Source organism: Hemiscyllium ocellatum, chromosome 8 (assembly GCF_020745735.1).
Source record: "Hemiscyllium ocellatum isolate sHemOce1 chromosome 8, sHemOce1.pat.X.cur, whole genome shotgun sequence".
In the NCBI taxonomy this organism is placed as follows: domain Eukaryota; kingdom Metazoa; phylum Chordata; class Chondrichthyes; order Orectolobiformes; family Hemiscylliidae; genus Hemiscyllium; species Hemiscyllium ocellatum.
The window spans coordinates 49,922,044-49,928,043 of NC_083408.1; positions in this window are offsets into that span (position 1 = coordinate 49,922,044).

The window sequence follows — 6,000 nt, forward strand, 5'->3', positions numbered from 1 at the left end:
GTTGTAGCCCTGTTGAACAGGGTCCTAATGCAGCTTCTCTTGTGTGTGGTTGCTGTTGTAATTCAGGACCTTGTTGGTGTATGTGGCTTTTCTATACACTTTTGTGATGTACTTACCATTCTGTTTTCTTTGTGCCATCACATCCAGGAATAGGAGTTGATTGTTGGTTTCCTCCTCTCTTGTAAGTCTGATCCCTGTGTGAATGGTGTTGATAATCCAGTGTGTGTTCTTGATTTCTGTTCTCTTAATGATAATAAGTGTTATCTACATATCTGATTCAGAGTTTGGGTTGAATTTGTTGAAGGGCTGTTCGTTCCAATCTTTGCATCACTGCTTCTGCTATGAGCCCAGAGATTGATGAGCCCATAGGTATCCCATTGATCTGTTCATATATTTGGTGTGTCATCAAGCACAGGTCTAGTAGTTTTAGCATGCAGTCCTTGTTGATAGGTTTCCTGTCATGTTGTCTGTTCTGCCTGTCCAGGAGGTTGGCTATTGTCTCTCTCTGGCTAGAGTTTTGTCAATTGAAATGTGCAGTGCCATTACTTCAAATGACACCATTGCTTCCTTGTCTATGTTTATGTTCTTGATGTTGTCTAGGAATTCTTGTGATGATTGCATGGAATATTTGGATCCACTAATAAGATGTTTTAGTTTTTGTTGGAGTCCTTTTGTCAGTTTGTGATGGTGTATCTGGGAGTGCTACAATGGGTTTGAGTGGTATGTCTGGTTTGTGTACTTTGGGTAATCTAAAATCTTGGGGTGTTGTTGCTTTTTTGTTTCATCCTATGCAGGTCAACCCTGGTTATGAGTCCGTATTTTCGAAGGTTCGGTAGTGTGTTGTTTATTCTATTGGTTAGCGGTGGCAAGGGGTCACACTCCCTCTGTAGGTAGGTGTCGGTATCTGCAAGTAGTTTCTCTGCTTTCTGAATTATATTCGGTCTTGTCCATGATAACTGTCATTCTGCCCTTGTCCGCTGGTACTATGACTATGTTCTTGTCATTTTTGAGTGTTCTTAGGTCTTCTCTCTCTTTGGTGTTGATGCTCTTTGTTTCTCTTTCCTTTGTTAGTAAGGGCACATTGGTTGGCTGACTGTTTGCTGTGTCTCTTCAGTTAGTCCATTAGTTCCTTGCATACGTTCTAGTGCAGCTAGGAAGTCTGTTGTTTTTGTGTCCCTGTGGTTGTGGTTAAGTCCCTTGGCTAGTATGGCCTTAATGTGCATGTGAGCTGTCTATTAGAGAGGTTTCTAACCCAATTATCTGTTGTTCTCTTCTCTGCTGTTGGTTAGCGTAGTCTTGTTGTGCCATTCTCTTTCTTTACGTGGTTGTGTTCTGCCTTATGGTGATGGTTTGTTTAATAAATGCCACAACCAGCTATCCCAAGTAGCCATACACATAAATAACAAGGGCCACACATTTGACTGGGGCAACACAATGACCACAGGACAAGTTAAACAGAGGATAGTCAAAGAATATCAAGAAGCATGGCATTCAGCCACTGACTTCATCAACAAGCAAGTAGACCTAGGCCAAATATACTGGTCACTACAATGAACAGCCAACACTGGCAGCCAGAAGCAGCAGGAATGGAACCAAATAAATTCCAGAAGAGACAGTATAGCAGCACTTCACAGGAGGCTCTAAAGCAATGAAGATGTCACCTAGATGGGACGAACCATCTGCAAATCAACTTCCCAGCTCAGTGAACACAACCACAATCACAACAACTGGTACCCAAGCTACAAATCTTTACACAAACCTGGAGTGACTTCGGGAGATTTAGATGAAATATAAGTTGGTAGATTTTCATAGGTAAAAACAAGGACTGCAGATGCTGGAAACCAGAGTCTGGATTAGAGTGGTGCTGGAAAAGCACAGCAGGTCAGGCAGCATCCAAGGAGCAGGAAAATCGACATTTCAGGCAAAAGCCCTTCATCAGGAATAGAGATTTTCATAGGCTTATAGTGTGACAAGCTTTTTGTTTTTGTCGTAAACTTTGGCATTTGAAGTATTGAACAATATAGCACATGTTCCAATTGTCGAGTAGCAGAGCTTCATAATAATTCATACATGAGTTGTTGCAATGTAAGGTTTTGATAATAGTCCATCATGTAATTGTTTCATTATCAGATTAGAAGATGCAAATTTACATTTTCTTGCCTTTTAATTAGCTGAGAAAGATGATTCTTTAATTGTACATCTGTACTTTCAAGGAAGGGTAGAATAAAACTGAAAGAATAGACAGGATGAATGTATGGCTTGAGAGATGGTGTAAGGGGGAGGGGACATTGGGATCAGTTCAGGGGACTATTACAGATCGAATGGTCTACACCTTGTCCAGACTGGAACAAATGTCCTGGGGGCGCTTTTGCTAATGCTGTTGGGGAGCGTTTAAACTAATGTGGCAGGGGGTTGGGAACCAAATGAGGAGGTTAGTGGACAGTAAGGAGGTATTAACTAAAGCCTGTAAGGAACTAGATAATGAATTCAGCGTGACTAAGGGGAAGAGTAGGCAGGGAGCTGATGATGAACGCAAAGGGACAGGTGGTCTGAGGTGCATTTGTTTTAATGCAAAAAGTGTAGTAGTCAAGACAGATGAACTTAGGGCTTGGATTGTTTCTGGGAGTGTGATATTATTGCTATTACTGAGACTTGTTTGAGAGAAGGGCATGATTGGCATCGAAATATCCCAGGGTATTGATTCTTCGGGGGGATAGAGAGGGGGGTAAAGGAGAGGAAGAGTCGCATTACTGGTCAGAGAGGATATCACAGCTGTGCTGAAAGAGGAGATTTATTTTAATTTTCTCAACATTGACTAGGATTCACTTAGTGTTAGATCTAGATGGAGCAGAATTTGTAATGGGCATCCAGGAAGGTTTTTATAGAGCAGTATGCAAATAGTCCAACTTGGGAAGGGGCCATACTGGACTTCGTGTTGAGGAATCAGCCCGGCCAGGTGGTTGAAGTTTCAGAGGGGATTACTTTGGGAATAGTGATCACAATTCTGTAAGTTTTAGAATACTCAAAGACAAAGACAAGAGTGGTCCGAAAGGAAGAGTGCTAAATTGGGGGAAGGCCAACTATATCAAAATTCGGCAGGAATTGGGCAATGTGGATTGGGAACAGCTGTTTGAAGGTAAATCCCAATTTATGTGGGATTTTTGATATGTGGAAGGGCTTTAAAGAGAGGTTGATTAGAGTGTAGGACATCAACAAGCAAGTAGACCTAGGCCAAATATACACTACATGGTGTGATAATTCTGCTCCTTTAACAAGCTTGTGCAGGTGAAATTGAGGGATGGAAAGGGAAAGATTAGGGAACCATGGATGACAGATGAAATTGTGAGATGAGCTAAGAGGACAAAAGAAGCATACATAAAGGCTAGGTGACCGAAAACAGATGAAGCTTTGGAAGAATATCGGGAAAGTAGGACCAATCTGAAATGGGGAATTAGTGAGGGCTAAAAGGAGTCATGAAATATCCTTAGCAAACAGGATTAAGGAAAATCCCAAATCCTTTAATTCATTTATAAGAAGCAAGATGGTAACTGGAGAAAGGATTGGCCCACTCAAAGAAAAAGGAGGAAAGTTATGCATGGAGTCAGAAAAAATGGGTGAGACCCTTAATGAGTACTTTGCATCGATATTCACCGAGGAGAGGGACATTATCGATGTTGAGGTTAGAGATAGATGTTTCATTACTCCAGGTCAAGTCGGCACAAGGAGGGAGATGTTGGGTATTCTAAAAGGCATTAAGGTGGACAAATCCCAGGTCCACATGGGATCTATCCCAGGGTACTGAGGGAAGTGTGACAGGAAATAGCTGGGGCCTTAACAGAAATCCTTGAACGCGAGTGAGGTCCCAGAAGACTGGAGATTTGTTAATGTTGTCCCCTTGTTTATGAAGGGTAGCAGGAATAATCCAGGTAATTATAGACCAGTGAGCCTGATGTCAGTGGTAGGGAAACTGCTGGAGAAGATACTGAGAAATAGGATCTATTTACATTTGGAAGAAAATGGGCTTATCAGTGATAGGCAACATGGGTTTGTGCAGGGAAGGTCATATCTTACCAATTTAATAGAACTCTTTGAGGAAGTGACAAAGTTGATTAAGTGAGGAAATGGGCTGTAGATGTCAATACACATGGACTTCAGTAAGGTGTTTGATAGGATTCCCCATGGTAGGCTGATGGAGAAAGTGAAGTCGCATGGAGACCAGGGTGTACTAGCCAAATGGATAGTGAACTGGCTGGTCGGCAGGAGACAGGGAGTAGTAGTGGAAGGGAGTTTCTCAAAATGGAGAATGGTGACTGGGATCTGTGTTTGGACTACTGTTGTTTGTGAGATACATAAATTATCTGGAGGAAGGTGTAGGTGGTCTGATTAGCAAGTTGGCAGATGACACTAAGATTGGTGGAGTAGCAAATAGTGAAAGGGACTGTCAGAATGTAACTGAATATAAATAGATTGGAAAGTTGGGCAGAGAAATGGCAGATGGAGTTTAATCTTGCCAAATGAGAGGTGATGTATTTTGGAAGATCCAATTCAACAGAAAATTATACGGTAAACAGAGAAGCCCTGGGGAAAATTGATGTACAGAGAGATCTGGGTGTTCAGGTCCATTGTACCCTGAAGGTGGCAAAGCAGGTGGATAGAGTGGTCAAGAAGGCATATAGCATGCTTTCCTTCATTGGACGGGGCGTTGAGTACAAGAGTTGGCAGGTCATATTACAGTTGTATAAGACTTTGGTTCGGCCACATTTGGAATACTGCATACAGTTCTGGTTGCCACATTACGAAAACAATGTGGATACTTTGGTGAGGGTGCAGAGGAGGTTCACCAAGATATTACCTGGTATGGAGGGTACGAGCTATGAGGAGAGGTTGAGTAGATTAGGATTATTTTCATTAGATGGAGGTTGAAGGCAAACCTCATTGAGGTCTACAAAATCATGAGAGTGATAGATGGGGTGGTTAGCAATAAGTCTTTTCCCCAGAGTGGGGGGACTCAATTACTAGGGGTCATGTATTCAAGGTAAGAGGGGAAAAGTTTAAGGGAGATATGCATGGAAAGTTCTTTATGCAAAAGGTGGTGGGTGCCTGAAACATGGTGCCAGCGGAGTTGGTAGAGGTGGGCACGATAGCATCATTTAAGATATATCTAGACAGATAAATGAATGGGCAGACAGCAGAGGGTTCCAGATCCTTAGAAAATAGATGACAGGTTTAGATGAAAGATCTGAATCGTCACAGGCTTGGATGGCTAAAGGGCCTGTTCCTGTGCTGTAATTTTCTTTCTCTTAGTTCTCTTTGAAATAAATTGATCACCATACCTGGTCTGGCCTACATGTGACCTCAGAACCATGTAGTAAACTCTTAACTCTCCTCCGAAATAGCTGTAGCAAGACATTTAATTAAGAGGGCAGTTAAGGATGGGCAATAAATGCTGGTGTAGCCAGTGACAACCACGAGTCAAGAATAAATTGGAAAAGACAAGATTTGTGCCAGCTAACTACTACAGTAAATGTAGCCCCGGCAACATAAACCTGGAGAGAAACACTGACTTTGGAACTTCTAGTTTCCATGGCTCTCACTGACTGAGGTTTTCCTTATGTCATGCCTGGGTGTACACTACATGATGTGATGATTCTGCTCCTTTAACAAGCTTGTGTTGGCCTTGGTTTTTTTTCAGAAGTGTTTTACAAGACACAGGGTCTGAAATGTCTGGCTTGATCTACTTGAACAAGCATTTAAGTTTTTAAAAAAGAAGGCTGGTGCAATGAAAGGGGAGTGGCCAGTTCTCCCAGTTCAGCTCTTCTCTGGTTTGGTTTGGTTTGGGTTTTAGCAGTCTGGCTGTTCAGAAAAGCAGGCAGTTTTTTGAGGCTGCTGGTCAAAGAAACAGCCATGTGAATCTCTCTGCCATCTCTATCTTTGACATCTCTCCTGTAAGACCCTGTGGTTTTCATTCATTCTTAGAATCCCGACAGTGTGGAAACAAGC